This window comes from Magallana gigas, chromosome 5 (genome assembly GCF_963853765.1).
Source record: "Magallana gigas chromosome 5, xbMagGiga1.1, whole genome shotgun sequence".
In the NCBI taxonomy this organism is placed as follows: Eukaryota; Metazoa; Mollusca; class Bivalvia; order Ostreida; family Ostreidae; genus Magallana; species Magallana gigas.
The window spans coordinates 32696468-32717199 of NC_088857.1; the positions used below are offsets into that span (position 1 = coordinate 32696468).

The following is a 20732-nucleotide window of genomic DNA, read 5'->3' on the forward strand; positions in this document are numbered from 1 at the left end:
TGGAAGACTCTGACAGCTCAGATGATGACTCTGAAATCTGTACCGTGAGATCACGCAGACCAAGTCAGATCCCAATTCGTCGATCCGTCTGTACTACAGCAGGAACTCACAGCAATCCATACCATCATCTAAAGTCAGCTTCTAGATGATCTATGTGGAATTTTTGCTTTTTGTAGTTTTTTGGCATTTTGTAGCTTATACATTTTGTAGAATGTGTAGTTAATGCATTCGGTAATTGAATGTAAAATCTAGTCTACATTTTATCATTCTAATTTTGTAGATTAATTGTATCATTTAAGTTGGTCATATATATGTGATGCGCCGAATATTTTTTGATAATAGTAACAAGGGACGTTACTAAATCAAGTTGGGGAGTGTGTAGCCAAGTGTATAATTGTAGACTCCGTTCTTACTTTCCGGATTTTTGTATCTCTACCATGACCTTTTATTGTTTTACCATTGAACTTGGTGACGTACATGTAACACAAATTGAGAACTGTGACCGATAGATGCCATGTGCGTTGCCTTTGATGGTCTGTAAGCTACTTTGAGCCACTTGGACGACTCCACAGGTGTGTACTTGAATTTAAATGTGTATTTTCATATTACTTTATCTAAGAATAATTATTAAAATCATCTGTAATTCTATTGAATGATGTAGTCTATGCACTGATCACAATTGTGTATTCCCGCCATTTCGGTAGCTTCACCATTCAGTCGTTTGATGTTTATCTGTAGAAATACTTTTATTCAGTATTACTGATACAATTATCGAATTGTTTTATTGAATATATATTACTGTGAAATGAGTTTTGATCACATTATTGAATTTATCTTGTCTGTTATAAATGTGGTTAGGTATTCCGGAAACTGCGTTTCCGTTCATACTGAAGTCTCAGTTTAGGTTCTGTAATTATGTAGCAAGTAGTGTTTCCTGTTATCATTGTTTACATTTCGCTAAAGTGAGATTTGTAGTTATAATGATTACTTGCTTGATGGTAATATTTTCTTTATCAAATACTCAAATACAGTTAGTGATTATGCATTCTAGTCATATGTTTGTATGTTGAGCTGCTACGTTAGGAAGGTTGTGAAATGGTGATTATAAGTATCCTTGTCGGGTTGTTATAAACACATAATATGTTTATGATTGGAAACTATAGACACCATTAGGGTTGTGTCCTATTTAGAATGTATTACAATGTTCACTATTTGTGTGTAAGTAACTTGTGTATTTATAACAACACTATCCAGTGAATGATATAATTATCATCTTGAGTGTTGATCTGTACTTGCAGCATAACTGCTGCTACCTTATTACTATAGTTACTAAAGGTGGGCACATGACCCAGACCTGTCCTAGCAATATTTTGTATAACTGATTAAATTATTAATATGTATCTTAGTGCACATAATGTGACATCAATGTAAGATATTTTTGAAAGTTACTTTGTTTAATAGTTCAATACATATAATTAGAATTTTCTTGTAATTTTACAGGCTGCCTTCTGTTTTGCAATAAAAGTTGTAATCCAAAAACGACTTCGGCTTCAATATGTTGAAGAAATAGCTGGTGGAGAAAGAAGAAACTAGAGGTACTGTGAGCAAGCTCACAATTGATACCCCCCGCTAAGAAAAATCATAACTCATGTATTTTTTCTATTATAGAAAATATTGAATGAATCTATTTCATCGTCCATTTTCTATAAATAACAACTGCTCTATTTTTTAAAACTGTTATTGCTTATATGAGTACACAAACCAATTTCTATTCTTTAAATTCCATTTTAGTTCAAGTTAACTGTTAATGCATGAGGACATTTGCATCCTTATGTTAACAAACATGACTCGAATCAAACGAAATTCCACATGTCAAGCAGCCACTTAATATAAACATTTTGAATTATTGGTATACTGAGCCCGATTTTTTTTTAACAATGACCTTGAACTGCCTCAATTGACCTTTGGTCAAGGTCATGACATACTCTCAGGTTATAAGCATTCTAGATGTGAATTAAGAACTTCCAATATTTGTCCATTAGAAAGATATGGACTGGACACGAGTTTTATACTTTTCTGCAAGTGACCTTGGCCTTGCCCAAATGACCTTGGGTCAAGGTCATGACAAACCCTTAGCTTATAAGCAATCTTTTTGTGAACTGAGAACTTCCAATGTTTCTCCAGAAGAAAGATATGGACCGGACAAGAGTTTTGCACTTTTTTCTGCCATTGACCTTGACCTTGTCCAAATGACCTTGGGTCAAGGTATTGACACACCCTTAGGTCATAAGCAATCTTTGTGTGAAGTAAGAACTTCCAATGTTTCTCCATTAAAAAGATATGGACCGGACACGAATTTTGCAATTTTTTCTGTCAGTGACCTTGACCTTGCCCAAATGACCTTGTGTTAAGGTCATGACACACCCTTAGGTCATTAACAATCTTTGTGTGAAGTTAAAACTTCCAATGTTTCTCCATAAGAAAGATATGGACCGGACACGAATTTTGCACTTTTTCTGTTGGTGACCTTGACCTTGCCCGAATGACCTTGGGTCAAGGTCATGACAAACCCTAAGGTCATAAGCATTCTTTGTGTGAAGTAAGAACTTCTAATGTTTCTCCATAAGAAAGATATGGACCGGACACGAATTTTGCACTTTTTCTGCCAGTGACCTTGACCTTGCCCGAATGACCTTGGTTCAAGGTCATGACACACCCTTAGGTCATAAGCATTCTTTGTGTGAAGTAAGAACTTCTAATGTTTCTCCATAAGAAAGATATGGACCGGACACGAATCGAACAGACAGACGGACGGACAGACGGACGGACGGACAAGGTGATTCCTATATACCCCACCAAACTTCGTTTGCGGGGGGTATAATGATAAGAGAAAGAGAGAATGCTATTAGAGAAAGAGAGAATATTTAATAGAGAAAGAGAGTATGAATTGAAAGAAAAAGACCGTACGTTATATGAAAAGAGGAAGAGTTATCATTTTGGCAAAAAAGCATGAAAACAACCAGAGAAAGAGGAGATAAAATAGGTGATGAGTTTTAAGTTTATGTTTGAAAGAAGAGAGGCAGATTTGAAAGAAAAATTGGCAATCAGCGAGAGAGAATTTGATGAACAGCCACAGACTTTACAAGATCAGAAAGAGAAAATGAGATTATTAGAAGAGAAAGAGAGATCAGAAAGGGAAGAGTCATTCAGGAAAAGAATGAGAGAAACAGATCAAAGAGAGAAAGAAGTAGAAAAGAGAGAAAGACAAATGAAAAAAGAGAGCATGAAGAGTTTATCTCAAACTTAAATAGGTTAGCCCCACATAGTGCTACCACAACACCATCAGTGAAAAAGTTGAGGACAGAAAAGGTTCAAAAATACAAAACAGACCCACGCCACCAAATTGCCAACTTACGATGGAAAAACAGAGTGGAAGCCTTACTACATTCAGTTTAATCATATTGCTACAAAAATACATGTGGAATGAGAGATGATTGAATGTTTGAGAGAGAAAGCATTAAAATTCTTTAGTTCTAGACCAGAAAATGTGCAAAAGGACTTTAAGTTGTTAAGTCAGAAATTTAAAGAAAGGTTTGACAGGAAGGACCAGCCTCATATAATTCGTCGCCAACTGCAAGAGATCCAACAGAAGGCGGACGAAACCCTGGAAGAATTTGCCGAAAGGATAGAAGATTTATCCACTGAGGCTTATCCAGACAGTCCAGAATTCTTCAGAATCAACATCATCATCGATGCATATTTAAGGGACTGTTTGGAAAAGAGAGCTGCATTAGTTACTTTAGGTAAAGATCCAAAAACTTTAGACAAAGCGGTTCAACATATGAAGAGTGCAGTTACGAACCAAAAATTGATCATGGGAACAAAGAAAGATGTTAGAAGTGTGACATTTAAAGACAAAGACGACATACCCAACACAGAAGATGTCAACATTAGACTAGTTAATAAAGTCCTTCCCAAAACAACTTCATCACTAGAATCCAGAATTTCGACCTTTGAAAACGACATCAAAGAGACAAAAAGATTATTGAGAGAAATATTGGAAAGAATGAGCGGAGAGAGAGAGAGAGAGAGAGAGAGAGAGAGAGAGAGAGAGAGAGAGAGAGAGAGTCAAGACCCAGGTTTAAGTCAACACAATGATCTCCCATTAAATACAATAGGTCAAGATCTAACAGTTCAGAAAGAGGGAGTGAATGCTTCAAGTGTGGGGAGATAGGTATTTTGCAAGAAACTGTTCAATGCAAAATAATACATTTTTCAGATCAACATCGCCATCACAAAACAGATCACCCTCACATTCACCAACAAAGTCCCAGGGAGATTTAAACTGTCTGGAGCTGAGGAAATAGGCCATTCGTCAGCACATAGTAATACCCCCAGTCCACAACCACATACTAAATATAAATATAAAACACCATCTGAGTACAAAAATCTTTATGTACCAATTCAAACTCAAAATGTGATGATAGATGCTGTAGTTAACACTGCAGCACAAGTTTCTGTTATCAGTGAAAATCTTTACATGAGGTTACACCCTAATCCCAAGATCAAAGGTCATGTGCTTCTCAAGGGTATAAGTGGAACTAACATAGATTCTAAGATTTGTCAGGATGTTCCCTTATTATTAGGAAATTTCAAAACCATGTGGAATTTTGCTATAGCAAATATAGATGATTCTGTCATATTGGGCCTTGATTTTTTAGAACATAACAAGGTAGATATCAGTTTACTTTATCTGGTATCACATGCGTTCAGATTGCACAGAATATGTGAAGTGTGTAACAGAAACAAAAAACCTAATGTCAAAGCTAAGTCACAATTGGGACAATATCATGTTGGTGTTCTATTAGAAAGAATACATATGGACATTTAGGACCTTTAACTGAAACAAAGAATGGAAATAAATGAAAACTAGAACTTTTTTGTCTTCAACAAAAAGTAAGGGCTTTTCGACATCCCTTTTCCCTTTTTTGATTGTAAATGTCAGGTAAAATCGTATCTATTTTTTATTTAAAAATTCTTCACCGCCTTGGTATAATCAGTTGCCTATTAGAAATATAACCTTATGAATAATGCAATGTCAAAAAAAGATAACTTCAGCACTTTAAAAGTAGATATACTTTTAATTTCTAAAAGAATATTTCCAAAAAAATCATAAAATAGTAAGCATTCCTTTCTCAAATAGAAAACGTGGTATGCCTAGCGTATTAATGTTCTACGTTCATTGAGCAAAGCGAGAAAACTCTTTGTAAATCACTTTTTCAACTTTTAAAAAGTTGCAATATTCACACCCTTAATACTCCTATAAGAAGTTAAAAAAATGGCCCTACGGACATAATTTTTAAATTGTACTCTTTACTCAAAACTTAAAACCGAAAAGATTTTAAAAATCGGATGAAAAATAAAAAAGATACAGCTAAAGGGTTGTTTTTAGCTTTGACCCCTCTAGATCCCTTATCTTTCAAAATTTTTATCTCAAAACATTTTCCGGTCTTCAAATTAGGTTCCTCAATATAAATATTAAATATGAAAATATTTACTTGAAAACTGTTTGAGAAAAAGTGGCACGCGTGAATTCAGTTTAACATTACAACACCCAAAGACGATTTTTTATCAACTTATAAAACCGGAAGTTCTCAATGGTTTCACACGAAACTTTAAATATATGATGATTATGACAATTTTAACATTTTCCATTCCTCTTTTTAAAAAATTGGTGGTTATTTCAATTTTCAGTTTTTTCATCCCCCTTTTTTTGAAAGTTTGAAGTCTAATATCTCAAAAAAAGCAAGAGATACAAAAAAGTTGTCGCTTACGATTTTGTATATCATACTATGAAGTATCTAAATCCAAAATTTCTTAGTTAATAATCAAAAAATAAAATAGATACAAAGGTCCTTTTAATATTTTGTTTTTTGCATGTGTAAACCGGAAGTATATAGACCGGTAGTCCAAAAAGGGATATACGGGAGAACTAAACAGTTGCTAAAAGAATCTAACATTAAATTCTTATTTTTTTGTTCCGTTTTCAAAAAATCCATGACGAAACTTTGTCGAGAAGAATAATAATAATAAAACAGAACGAAAACAATAGGTCTTGTCGACCAAAAGTCGAAAAGCCCTAATAAATACATTTTGATGATTATAGATCAGTTCACAAAACGGATTGAATGCTTTCCTTTACCTAATCAAAAGGCAGAGCTTATTGCTAAGAGCTTTGTAGATAATATTATTTGTAGATTATGATGCCAATTGGAGTTACATACTGACCAGGGAAAAAATATGGACGGTACTATTATGCGTCAAATATGTGAACTTCTACACATTCCTAAAACAAGAACAACACCATATCATCCTGCATCCAATGGACAGGTAGAAAGATACAATAGAACACTTCAGAAGCTTTAATGAGTTACATTAAAAATAAACAGGATACATGGGATGAGTATTTACAACAATTAGCGGGCGCATTAAGGGCTTCCAAGAATAGACAAACAGGGTTTACACCTAATGAAATGATGATAGGTAGGGATGTTATTCAGCTATTAGATATCTTCTTAGATACTGTAGATCATGAGGAAGAGAGAGATTTAAACACTTAAGTGAAGGATCTTAAATCAAACTTAGAATCTATCCACAGGGAAGCTAGAGAAAATCTTAGAACTTCTAAATGTTGACAAAAGAGAGACTATGATTAAATATCAGTTCAAAAGACCTATGATATAGGGGATATTGTCTACAAGACAAATCCTGCTACAATTGTAGGTACAAGTCCAAAGTTAAAATCTCCATGGAAAGGTCCCTATTTAATACTAGAAATCAAATCTCCAGTATTGTACACAATTCAAGATCGAAAGAAAGAAGAAGTGATACATCACGACAGAATTAAATTGTGTCAGGACAGAAATAACCCTTTGTGGCTGTCAAGATTAAAGGGACATGGTCACGATTTTGGTCAAAAAATATTTTTCCGATTTTAATATTTACAATGCTTCAGAAAGGCATTTTTAATAGGCAACCGAAATTTGAGTGTCATTTGTTGAGTTATAAGCGAGTTACAGAGCTTGAAATTCTTCGTTATGTAAACAAAGCGTTTGTTTACATTTTGAACGTTGAAGTAAAAATTTCAGTTTTAAATCTAAAACGAATGTATTAAACATTAGGAACTGTTTATCTATGCTTAAAATAAATAAAAAGATAGACAAATAAGCTGAAAAAGGTTTTTTACTGGTATATTGAACTTATGTAAACAAAAAACAGGACACGAGCCTTGTTTACATGACAAAGAATTGTGAGCCCAGTAACTTGCTTATAACTCTACGAGTGACTCTCAAATTTTATTTGATCATTAGAAATGCATTTCTAAAGCATTGTAAATAGTAAAAACATGAAGAAAGAATTTGACTTAAATCGTGATCATGACCCTTTAAGAAATCAGATTCTTAAAGATCAATACAGTACAGATACATGTTATTCAGAATTTGACGACTTAAATCTTCATACACTATTCAGATTACCAGAAAATGGTGAATTATCTGTAGCTCCACAGTCAATGACGTCGGATAGTCTGTTGTAATTGTCTAGTTTAGATCTCAGAGTTCCATTTAGTCCATCAACTGGTAACAGAAATTCAGGAACGTTAATTAAAAGGGTTAGAAGAAAGCGAGAATATTTGAAAGATTGTGATTTAGATACCTTAATAATACTGGTGTTTTTAAAAAAAATAATGAAAAATATTACTCATTTTTAGGACAGACTATAATTAATGACTTGATTATCACTTGTGTATATATATAATTGTGTATTGGTTTTATGACTTAATATTCCCATTTCTCTTGGGTCTCCTAATTACAATAGTTTGTTTATGTATTAATAAACATATATTTAAAAAAAATGTGTATCATGAAGTTTTATTACCAGTATTTACTATATGGTATATTTAATATTGTTTTCCCTTGGACTGAAATGTCACATTTTCATTGGTTTAAACATAGCACGTGATTGCCTCATATATCTCTATATTTGTTCTGTGAGAAATAATATTAGGCAATATGGCCGTCATTGGTCGACGCTTCGCTTACTCATTTTGACATTTCACAGTATTTTATACATAAACTGCATGCTGTAAGTTCTTAAAGTATTTGGAGTTGTTGCCCTTTGAAATTCTTTAAAATTAGAGTAGTTGCCCTTAGAATACTGACGTCACATTGTTTTGTCTGGAGCAGAACAAAATGGCAGCGACGAAATTTGCTCAAATCTCTGCAGAGGAAAGGGAGAAAACATTTGAAATTAAATAGCAACAAAACATTGTAAGTAAACATGGGTAAAGCAAAGATTTTGAAAGAGTATTTGAAAGGTGAGATGAAAATTTTGAAGAGTTTAAATGAGTTAAATTGGACGAGATGTAAGGCATCTTGTACACGGCTTTGCGTAGATCATCGCTATTTGTGAATAAATATGTCGCTTGATAGCCCTCGAGAAAACAAAACACTTATTAGGTTAGTTACTGACTCACTACGGAAATATATTGGGTTGATCAATCTCATAGAAGGCTCGGCTTCGCCTCGCCATCTATGAGATTGATCAACCCAATATATTTCCGTAGTGAGTCAGTAACTAACCTAATAAGTAATAATATTATGTAGTTCATGATGGAGGATGAATTCGTACCCAACTATGAATTTGGATCAGACATCGAGACACCAAGTCCGCCTAAAATCCAAGAAGCCACCAAAAGTAAAAAAGGCAAACCATGTCCTGTGTGCTTGGCAAAATATACTCATATTAAGCGGCATATTATCAGAGATCATTTACCTTGGTATGCTTCACCATCGACATGTTGTTCACTTTGTTAACTTTGGACAAGCACATTTTTTGGATTTACACAATCAAAAAAATCACAACAACAATTACACTTCTCAACATTTGGATATTTTTTGGGTTGATTTCATGTTTGGTCTTTTGTTACGCATAATTCAGATTCTAAAAGTGGAAAACTTTGAAAACTTGTACAAATTTATCAACAACAATGAGCGCTTTGAACGTGCCAGGGATCAGTGTTTAGTGATGAATATTCAGTAGTTGGAGAAAAATTTCTTTATCATAATTCTCTAGTGAAAAAATACCACTGGTTCCATATCCTGTTACAAATGCAGCTGGTCTATTGCATTGGAAAATTTTAATTATCTTAATCAATTTGTCAAATAGTGCTGAATTACATACAAAAGTGTTCCAAAAATATGTTGTGTGGATATTAAGTTCTTCATTTGTATACTGGAGTGAAAAGCGAGCAACTGAATTAGGAATCAAAAACTTTGAGTTTGAGTTTGACAAAAATGTTCTTGAGATCTTTTGGAAAGGCGTTAGGGGAATGAAGTGGGAGAGTTTAATAGATATCATTGAATTTTGTAAATCAAAATTTCTAAACCCAGATTTCATTATAATCCATCTAGGTTCCAATAATATAAAATTTTCATGCTCAAAAAGGCCATTTTCAAAAGTTCAGAGGGATTTAAATGCTGCTATGAATTTAAGAATTTTCTCGGAGACATATTTTATTTTCAGAAATACTTTCTAGGCTTGTTTGGTGGAAATTAAAATGGACAGAAGGGGAGAATGAAAGAACGATTATCAATTCAGAAGTTAAAAGAATCTTAGATAGGGAACATTTCATACATCATCCAAAAGTTATTGCAAGAAAATCATATTTTTTCAGAGATGACGGTGTTCATCTTTCTGAATGATTATTTGATAGAGGATTTTAAGCTTAGGATAAAACACTTCATTTTATAGTTCTGTATATACATTTTGTTTTTATACTTCACATTGCAATGGCACACTTATAAACTGCTGTCGATACAGTCGGAATGTCCGATTGTTCACAGCTAAATGTAATTTGTGTCATTTGGCAAGCTGGATTGTTTTAGTATGTTTTTATAACTTTTATATACCAGTTCTTTTAAATAAAATGGGGAAGAATGTAGTGATAACCGATAAGCATATTCACATCGGGTCTGGGGCTCAATAACAGTCAGCTGATCAGGTGCGCGAAATCGACAGTTGTATAGATACCCAGATTACAGACGGACGTTCTCGCCGATCCTGTGATTGACACAACTAAGTCTGGTGAATTATTCACTAACTAGGCACTCTGCATGTTTGAAATATATACCTTCACAACACAATCACCAGATTTAGTTGTTTAGGCCTAAAAAAAAAAAGTTGTGTGTTTAGGGTAACCCGACCTAATCTACAAAAATGCCCCGATCCTACCATTTTTAAATGACTATTTTTATCCAATTGTGATTTTTATATTATTTCTATTAAAAACCCATTCTTAAATTAGACACCAACAAACATTCTTAGGATTCATGCAGGAAAAACTATGATAAAATAAAAAAGATTTTCTACCTACCTAACCTAATTTTTTCATAAGTGTTACCCTAAACACACAATTTTTATAATAGACCTTAGCCATGTCATTTGATTTACCTACTTGCTACATTCAGGTCAGGTCAATCACTAGATTTAGCTACGAAGCTTGATGTACCTACATAGCTTTATTTACCAACCTGAAGTAGGTTTCTTACTAGGAAAATCAAGCTACATAGCTTAATCTAGTGATGTTATTTACCGTATATACCTGAAGTACGTTAATTCTGCTACTTTTTTGGGTTTTTTTATGTAAAACACAAAAAGTCCCAAGGAACTGTCAACCTACATTTGTACCTACATTTGTACTGAGTAGTTTTCGAAAATGAACCAAAAGCAAAAAGTTAGGTGGTTCACTACACCTTGAAATAGTTTTTCAAATCAGCAGAAAATTACTTGATTTAGTAAATAGCATGATAAATGATATGTATATACATTATATATTAAGTAAGACAAAAGTGTGTTTTCAAAAATTAAATTCTGGAGGAAATTTCGAAAATCTTTTGACATAATCTATTTTACTCATGCATTGGCCCATATATTTTGGATATGACTTCATAAAGCTGATTTTATTGTCATAGTTGCATAGATGAGCGATGTAAATATTTCTACTGTGACAACACTATATTTGTATATTTTAATACAAAACTTATTTAACTGTACGTTTGAATATTGTTTTTTCTGGGGGAGAAGAACTCAGAACAGATTTCAAGAAGCCTAGTGGTATTAAAGCCTTCTTTCCTGATGTACCGTTGATCGGAATGAGTGGGACCTTAACAACTGAACAGAAGAGGACAAAACCAAAACAGTTGGGCTTAGACAGTTATAAACTCACAGAGGAGACACCAGACAGGCCGAACATTTTTCTTGAAAAGTACAGGAAAGTGTCTGGCAGTGATGTTACTTCGGAATACGAAACGATTGTCCTTGAACTGTGTAACAAACTCTACGAACAAAAGAATGACTTCCCCGTCACCTTGCTGTTTATACCTGTTCACTACATGAGTGAAGGATAAATGTATCTACAGAGCCTCTTCCAATCTAGTAACATCAACGAAGCAATCTACAGTGCAATATGTTCAGGGCAGGATGAATATGTAATTAACACAACAACAATTGAAGAACTGAAAAAGATCCAAGAATCCGCTACGTGCAGATCATCTCAATTTCTGGAATGGGATTTCATCCCAGAAATGTGTCCCGAGTTGTTCATACATGCCCTTCGAGAAATGCTTCACAATATTTGCAAGAAATTGGAAGAGCTGGCCACCAAGGACAATCATCCATAGCAACTCTATACTTTGGAAATCGGGACATTGCTACCAATCTCCCGGGCATGAAAGAGGATATCATCACTTACTGTAAAACGGAGGACTCTTGTTTAAGAAATTGCTTGCTTTCTGTGTTTGGTTTTGAAAAAGATACTTCCATAACCGATTGCAATTGCTGATCGTTTTGCAGAAGCCAGTACTTTTGCGAGGAATGTGTAGTTTGGTTTGATGAACAAGCTCTTATGTCTGGGCAGCTCATGTGATCTGAGGAAATCTGGATAAAATTGATTTTATGTACTTTACATTTTATTTTTTTTCAAATACTGACAAGAAAATAGATGATAATTTTTAAAATTACAAACTTTTTGAGCACTTACAGCTTACAATGAGTACATATGCAAAAATGTTTCCATACATGAATTTATAAATTACTGAAGTTACTATGAAAACATTCAATAATGTGTGTGTGTGATGTCACAGTAATAGACACGCACGTTAATCATTTGTTGGTTGCAATATTGCAAACATAAAATGGGTAATGTGAATAATTCTAAATCATCTGCCTTGCAATGTTAAAGCTAAATATATGTAATGAACAGCAAATTTAAAAAGTTCACCAAAACATGGACTTGGTTGGTCACATCATCAAACCATCTGAATAGACATTCAGGCTTCACAGGAATTGACCAACCAAATTCATATTTTTCAACATTGCTGTTTATTTCTGAAATAAGCATATTGCGTTCTTCTAAATAGTCACAGATCTATAATTTTATTTATATAGGTGGTAAATTGTCTAAATTTTCATAGTCCTCTTCTTCCTCCTCTTCAACTGCAACATTAAATCCTCCAGTTAAGCGGCTGATAATTTGATGAATTCTGTAATTAAATTTTGGAAAGTCTTCCAATTTTGACGGCACATGTCCGATATCTTGGAAACCATCACACATCCTGCCAGGGGTAAATCGGAATGGCCTGAGCTTTCGAAGCTCTTTGAATAACCGTATTTCATCGGCCTCTGTGACTGTATTAGAATGTCTTCCACTTTTGGGGTTCAGCAGAATACTTGAGTCAAAATTTGAACATATAGTTCACCGATAGCATCAGCTGACCTTGTAACTCTGGATATTAACTGCTCTTATTCTTTGAAGGGGAGATAGCATATGATCACAATTCAATATTTAATAAATGTTTTCTACCAAGTATTTGCTCAATGCCGAGTGTGAGAAGAAAAATGGTAGGGAATACTGACAGTTAAGAATGGCCATGTTTAAGTCGCCTTCTTTTGCAGTGTCATTCATTTGCATTAAATGCAGGTACCAGTGACAAAGCTGAAGAAAATAATTAAATAATCACGTTTCTTCTCTGTTATACCAGGAACTAGAACAATGTTGTTATTTACATTTAACAACCGATATCTTTGCTGAGTTTGAAGATCTTTTGGTTCACTCTGTTCAGTGTCAGCTTTACAGTATCCGTAATAATCCATAAATTTGGTTATACGATCAAGAAGTTTCTTTAATTCTTCACCTATTTTCCCATCAGCTATTGTCAGATTATTTTCTGGGTTGCTTTTCATATTGTCCATTTCAAAATATTCAAGAAATTGCTCTTTAATCATTGCCTCGCCAGTAACCATTAATAGATCATGATGTGGTCTAAATCTTCCTTTCACCTTACCATTAACGTTTGACCTATGTAGTAGGGTTTTAAAGTAATTGAGAGTTCCTGGAGAGTTCTTATTTTTGTAGAACCTCTTGTTAATTTTCTAAAAATAAAAATGAAATGAATGTGTACGTGTGTAAAAAAAAAATACAATTATCTGATCTCAAATTTAAATTGGTTCAATTTTAATGATTATAAAATTTGTGTTGATAAATAACATATAATGTTGGAGAATGTCAGAGAAAAAACCTCTTATTTAGTTTGAAAAGTTATCCGTGTATGCAAAAAACTGTTCTAAAATGACTGGTTGTATTAGAAATGATATTTACCACCATATAGGTGTATGATGATGATGATGATGATGTTATAATGAATATGTGAATGAACTTGATTTTAATAAAAGAAAAAAAAAAGTATGAAAAGAAATGTTCAAGCAATGGTTCTTTACACACCTAGAGAAAGCACAAAATGAAATGCTTATATTTTACCCAAGACAATAAAATATTTTCAGCTGAGACAATTCACTAAAGCAGTACATATATTTTCTTAAAGGATAACTTTCTTTAATGCAGAATTATGATAAACTTACTATTTGTAGTTTCCGTATAGTTCACTCTCATTCTGAACCTCCTGTATAATAAATAATTTTTTACAAAATAACATCAAAACAAATAACAAACAATAACATGGTAATGATAAAGATATAGCAAACAAAGCTAAACAATAACAAGGGAGAAGAAATCACTGCCATAGTTTTGTGAAAAGTACTGTAATCTTAGTTATTAAATCTTCATTCCTAATTAGAATATTCATAACTGGAAAAAGAAAATGTAAGAGTGCATGATGCAAAAAAATACCGACAATTTACAGTTCCCGATCTATGGACCTGCATGACCATCAAAATTGGGGAAAATGTTCTATATAATATGTCCCTCCCCCTATTTTGTTATTTAAGGGGAAGGAGGCATGGGTTTTCTGTGACAAATATGAGTAACCTTGCATAGCTTATTTGATAAATTTCTGAAAGAGATGGATTGGATGGCATTATATCTACTGAAAAGAACCTAGTGATCGAGTACTTAAGATCTGTATCATTATTTTCTTGTTATCAATATAGTCTGGTCCTGATTTCTAGAAAAGGCTCTAGAAACACGTTTTAACGGCAATGATTATTATTTGGTCCAGCATGGTTTTTTATCATGATTTAAGTATGCCGAGTCTGAAAAAATATGCTGGCCTTTATGAAAATGGCGTTTAGTAGGTCAAAATGGCGATTCAAAAATGGCGGACACCCAATCTTCAATTTTTTCTCTTAAAGTCTCTTCAATGGGGAAAAAATTACTATACAAACTAATTAATTGGTCAAGCATAGTATTTCATCGTATCCTATGAGTGCCGAGTCTTAGAAAATATGATGTACTTCTACAAATGAGGTTAATTAGATCAAATGGCGATTTAAAACGGCGGATAACAAAATTTTGTTAATTCTTCCTATATTTCTAAAATGGACAAAAAGCGCGAGACAAACAATGAACATTCGGTCCAGCAAAGTTTTTTAATCATGACTTGGATGTGGTTACTCAGTAATGATATGCTGTCTTAAAAAAAATAGCGTGAATTATCTAAAAAAAAAAAGGGCGATTCATAACGGTGAACATCCAGTTTTTATAATTTTTTTCTTTAGTTTCTAAAATGGAGAAAAAGCGAGGAACGAACAATTGTAATTCTGTTAATAACATTTTCAAATCATAAATAAGGCGTGCTAAGTCTGAAGGATTATGCTGGTCTCCACTAAAACGGTGTGTTGTTATGTAAAAATGGCGGACAGCCAGATTTCACATTTTTTCCTTAAAGTTTCTTAGTTGGAGAAAAAGCATGAATCCAACAATTATAATTTGGTCCGGCAAAGTTTATCAAGATAATCAAGGCATGCTTAGTCTGAAGAAATATCCTGGATATGACGAAGATTGCGTTAAATAAGCCAATATGGCATTTAAAATGGCTGACACCTAGATTTCTTCACTTTCTATTTAACTTTATATTCCAGTTCAACAAAGTTTTAATTCAAAACTACGATAAACTGAGTTTGAAAATATATGCTGAATTTTCGAAAATGGCGTAATTTAGGTCAAAATGACGTTTCAAAATGGCCAACAGCCAAATTTCATAACTCTATTTTAAAGCCGGTTAGAGGGGTAAAATGTGTAAGTATAACATTATACAAATATGCACATGACAAATTAGACTTAAACGCTTTGACGATTTAAAAGAAAAAACCAGTTCCACTTTTTACTAACAAAATGTTAATTTTCTCTGCTTTGTCTTATTAAGGCGTATTTTGTATTTAAACATTCTTTGTTTATGCTTTTCAATATCCCGACTTATTCCTAAACCTTTCTGGGATTTTTTAAAATTACATTTTATGGACCAATTTCTTCAATCCGCCTTTAAAATAGCTTATATGATAACAACCGGATACGTGGGAACAGTGTACGACATTGAGAACTATTCTAGTGTATGTTTGTCTCTTCCTTTTGTGCCTTTATAGCAAATAAATCAAACTAATATATCATCATATGTACTGGAAAAGCTCGTGATTCAAAATGAGCCATAAATCAACACAGCTTTACATATAGGAATAAGTATGCGCAATATGTTTTGCGCAACCCTAAGAATTTTACTCTTTTTAACATTATTAGGGACAATTTATACTTTGTATAAGGAATCAAGCTGCCTATGTCTTCGTTAAGGATAAAACAACCTTTTGCAAAATTGTCAATATGTGTTTAATACAAAATCAAACAAAAAACTGTATGGGATTGTACCATGTAATGATGTAAGATAACTAGCAAAGTGCTATATCCAAAGAAAATAAAACTTCTTGTCTCTTAATTTCTTAAATGTTGCAAGTACTAGTAAATCAAATATTAATTCATCTTCATTACAGAGTATATCTTTTGATTTACTATTGCATGCATGTCAATTTACATATACACTAGAGTTTGACCCGTGCGTGCACGGGTTACATTGCATATCGGACATTTATGAAATAGGTACATCGACTTACAATGCCTCCCTTATACCCGTAATGTAGCAGAAAATTGTAGAATCGCTCCAGAACAATTTTGGAGAAAGTTAATGAATTTGCCTTGAAAATAACAGTCAAATTCATCACAACAAACCTTTTTGAGACTGCAAATACCTTTCAACTCAAAATTTTAATCCATAGACGGGAAGATGTTAACACCTTTTAACCAACGTACATGTATTTTCTTTGTAAATTCATTTTTATGATAAAACATATTCTATCTTCACTCTCCTACCAAATATAATGTAGCTTTTCTGCATGTAATCAAATATTTTTTGTCATCACGAAGACAAAAGTAAGTACTTAGTCATGTTAGTTGAAATTTATATTTGTTATTTTATACTTTCTTTCATAAGAAATCATTAATATATATGAACAGGATATATAGCAAAAGTCCAATGAAAATTTACCCGTATTTGTATCATCATTTCTGAGTTTATTCATTGTGAAAACATAAACTAAAGCTCCCGTTAGCGTGAATGTATTGCGCAAGCGCAATATTGTAAAATCCAAAAAATCCAGGTGATTTCCGGGATTTTTAAAGGAATTTTCGTTGATTATTAATTAGCGAAGCTTAAATGAGAAAAAATAAAAACAAATTGGTAATCTTCAAGTACCAATGATGTTTAAAATATATAAAACAAAAGACAGTTTTCTTTCGATTTCTCGGCATTAAAGACCAAAAATTCGAGTCTATTATTTTAATATAGTAGTATAGATGTATGTCAATAAAAAGTTAAAAATCACTACAAGTACAATCCCTATATAACAAACATGTAATCAGCATGCAATGACTGTTGTATATTAATGATTCAATTGATTTTGTTATATAAATTCAATAAACCCCTTCACAATAAGTGATTTTCTGTTCTCTTGCAGGGCAAATTGATATACTTCATACTTTGCCGAAATTTTAGTAGGTAGATAATTAAATGACGTAAATTCAACAAGTGACACAACGTCATATTTCACCAAATTATGTCATTTTGCCCTGCAAAAGAGCAGTACCGCAGTTACTGTGAAGGGTTTAATAAAGGTACTGGACATTTTCAGCCTTACATATGAGCCACTAAAGTAAAGCTTAAATATAACAAGATACCTGTGAGCCAATGCTCACTAGTGATACCCCCGCTCTGATGTGAATAAGCAAAATACCGGTAAGCAAAGTCGACATTTAACAGAAAGCTGGCATCCGATTGGTGCAGAAATATATCCCACGATATGACATGCCTTAACACTGTGTAAAAATTTCAACGACTGCGATAAATAGCGGCTAAGAAATCTTTGACGAAAATTTGTTTGAAAATTTTGGCTAAAAATAAACAAAGTCGTCATTTAACAGGAAGTTGACGTCAGATTGGTACAAAAATATATCCCACGATATGGCATGCCTTAATGAACACTGTGTAAAAATTTCAAGCATCTGCGATAAACAGTTGCTGAGAATTCTTTGACAAAAAATTGATTGAAAATTTTTGCTAAAAATAAACAAAGTACTCATTTAACAGGAAGTTGACGTCTGATTGGTACAAAAATATATCCCACAATATGGCATGCTTATACACATATTGTGTAAAAATTTCAAGCATCTGCAATAAATAGTTGTTGAGAAATCCTTGACGAAAATTTGTTTGAAAATTTTGGTTAAAAAATAAGCAAAGTACTCATTTAACAGGAAGTTGACGTCCAATTGGTACAAAAATATATCCCACGATATGGCTTGTCTTAACAAACACTGTAAAAATTTCAAGCATCTGCGATAAATAGTTGCTGAGATAAATGCAACAGACATTTTTGTTACGGACGGACAGACAGACAGACGGACGGACAGACAGACAGACACACAAGGATAAAACAGTATACCCCCTCTCCTTCGGAGCGGGGGTATACAAATTTCCTCTGTACTAGGGCAAATTAAGGTGGTTATGGGACACTTCCATATTGTGACGTATTGCCTATTCAAATGAACAATAAAATCAGTTATAATTTTACATATTTTTTTCCTTCCTAAATCAGTTACCTAACATTGCACAGCACTGGGTTTGAGTGTAATCTATGGATCTGTAAGTCATGAGTTCGAATCCCGCTGGGGCGTTTGTAATTTTCATCTTTCCAAAAAAATTTATAATGTAATTTTTGGTCAAACTTTGTAAAATTTTAAAATTCTAAATCAGTGAAAGTATTTAGATTCTAATGCACTTTTATCCACATTTATGTTGACTGGTGTCCTATACCAACTTAATGAAAATTTCTAATTCATACCAACATATTTCAGCTTTTAGAAAATTTAAAAAATTTATTCATTAAAATAAATTCCTGAAAACATGAAACAAACAAAATATTAACAAGTATATAAATTCTTGAATTACCTTTTTTGCATTTAATGGATAATACTGTAACGTGCCCGAGGATCAAGTAAAACACGGTTTAAAAGTTATAGAAATTTAATTGTGATTAAACAGCAATATAATTATAAATATGAACTGGTATATCTCTTGGAACTCTTGGTTGGTAAATGATTAAAGCAGCTAATAAATATAACACGGGTGTATTTTAAAATAAAGGGGGTGGGGGATGTCGACTGGCACCCAACGTACGTATATAGATTTAGTAATTAATATTCCGTAAATGTTTGGTGTCTGTATAACTGTTTCCCAAACTTACATTTTGTTCAGTTCTGCTGGTTACTGCTTACTCTCTGTAGCCTACCGCTCGTTCTCTCTCTCTCTCTGTTAGATCCGCCTGCTATATATACTCTTCCTTGTCACCAATGTAAATAGTGACTTAGTACCCAATACTACGTCACTGACTTTGGTGACTTTTACCAAACTCCCATAACCGGAAGTTCAGAGTTACCAATGTTTATGCGGTGCATGGAAAACTATTTTACGAGAAATTACGTTTGGTATGGGATGCCATCGATAATAAAACAGCATGGGGAAATATATGAATAACTAAGTTATGGTGAGCAGGTATGATTTGTTTACCAAGTCGAAATAAGCGCTATTTAATGACATTTCTTATTCACCACATCACCAATCTGTAGCAATCGCCAACACGTGCACCAACAATGTCGCCATTCAAATCACCAACAATCACCAACACGTTGTTGTAATTGATGTACCGTTTAATTAATGAATACATGTATTCAACTACAAATCATCTGCAACACAGCATTCAAAAATTGCGCTTAGTATTTCGGTAACACAAGGGGAGTAAGGAAAAAAGAACGATAACTCTAAACCCATGTATTACAATACTGTGAATTATCCCTTCACAATCAACAACGTGCTGTGGTCCCTTGTAACAAAGAACTGAAGCAAAGGGAGAAGTCTTTGATGTTAGAGAGAATGATTGGGACCTTAGTGTCTGTAACATCACGCTCTGATCACTATTTTCATTTTCATTGGAAAGCATTTGCTCCAGAATGGTTAAAGTTTCTTCTTCTTGTGCTTTCTTTTCTGCTGTCCCTAATCATATTTGCATTATAGGGGTGATCAGTGTACCTGTTACATTCTCTATCAAAAGACGTTGTGTTACATGTAGTATCCATGGTATCAGGAAGTACTTGTAACTTCAACTGTTTCCTGGAGATTCACCTCAATGTGTTAGCGGGCGAAATATTCACAGATTTTGGGGTGAGGGGGAAAGCATTCCCCTTTTTTTACAAACACTTGCCCCAGACAAGAAGGACAGCGCTGAGGCCTTTAGTTGCTCAGTAAATTAAAAAATTTAACTATTTTGCTATGACAGTTTCTGCACACTTCAGGCTCATCATCGCCATGATCGGTCTTTTTAAATAAATCATCTGCGATATTGCTTCCCTTCCCAAGAATTTTATCAACTTATTCTCAAAGTTTTCTATCGTTCTTCTTGCCTCTAAGCTTAAAGGTTTTCACGTTAGCAGCCAAACAAACAAAACAATCGATCTTGGCAACCTTCACCGGCGTGGTCGCCATGTTTGTTTGGGTTTGTACGACAGTCGTGTGACGATAGAATATCACGTGTTTCAGAACTGCTTTTTTCGGCGTTGGCAGCTTAAAGGTTTTCACGTTAGCAGCCAAACAAACAAAACAAAAAATCGATCTTTGCAACCTTCACCAGCGTGGTCGCCATGTTTGTTTAGGTTTGTACGACAGTCATGTGACGATAGAATATCACGTGTTTCAGAACTACTTTTTTCGGCGTTGACAGAGGTGTAAGCGAAACTTGTGTAGCACGCCCTCTGGTGAGAGAAAGGTCATGATGGCGACTGCGAC

At 33.6% G+C, this 20732-nt stretch overlaps 1 long non-coding RNA gene across 1 annotated transcript; it reads left to right on the top strand.

The window, feature by feature from the left end:
- Positions 1 to 927: 927 nt before the first annotated feature.
- On the top strand, positions 928 to 12012 carry LOC136275787 (uncharacterized). Its single transcript, XR_010714278.1, has 3 exons — positions 928 to 998; positions 1501 to 1595; positions 11143 to 12012. It is a non-coding gene; the product is annotated as an uncharacterized lncRNA (long non-coding RNA).
- The last annotated feature ends 8720 nt before the right edge of the window (positions 12013 to 20732 follow it).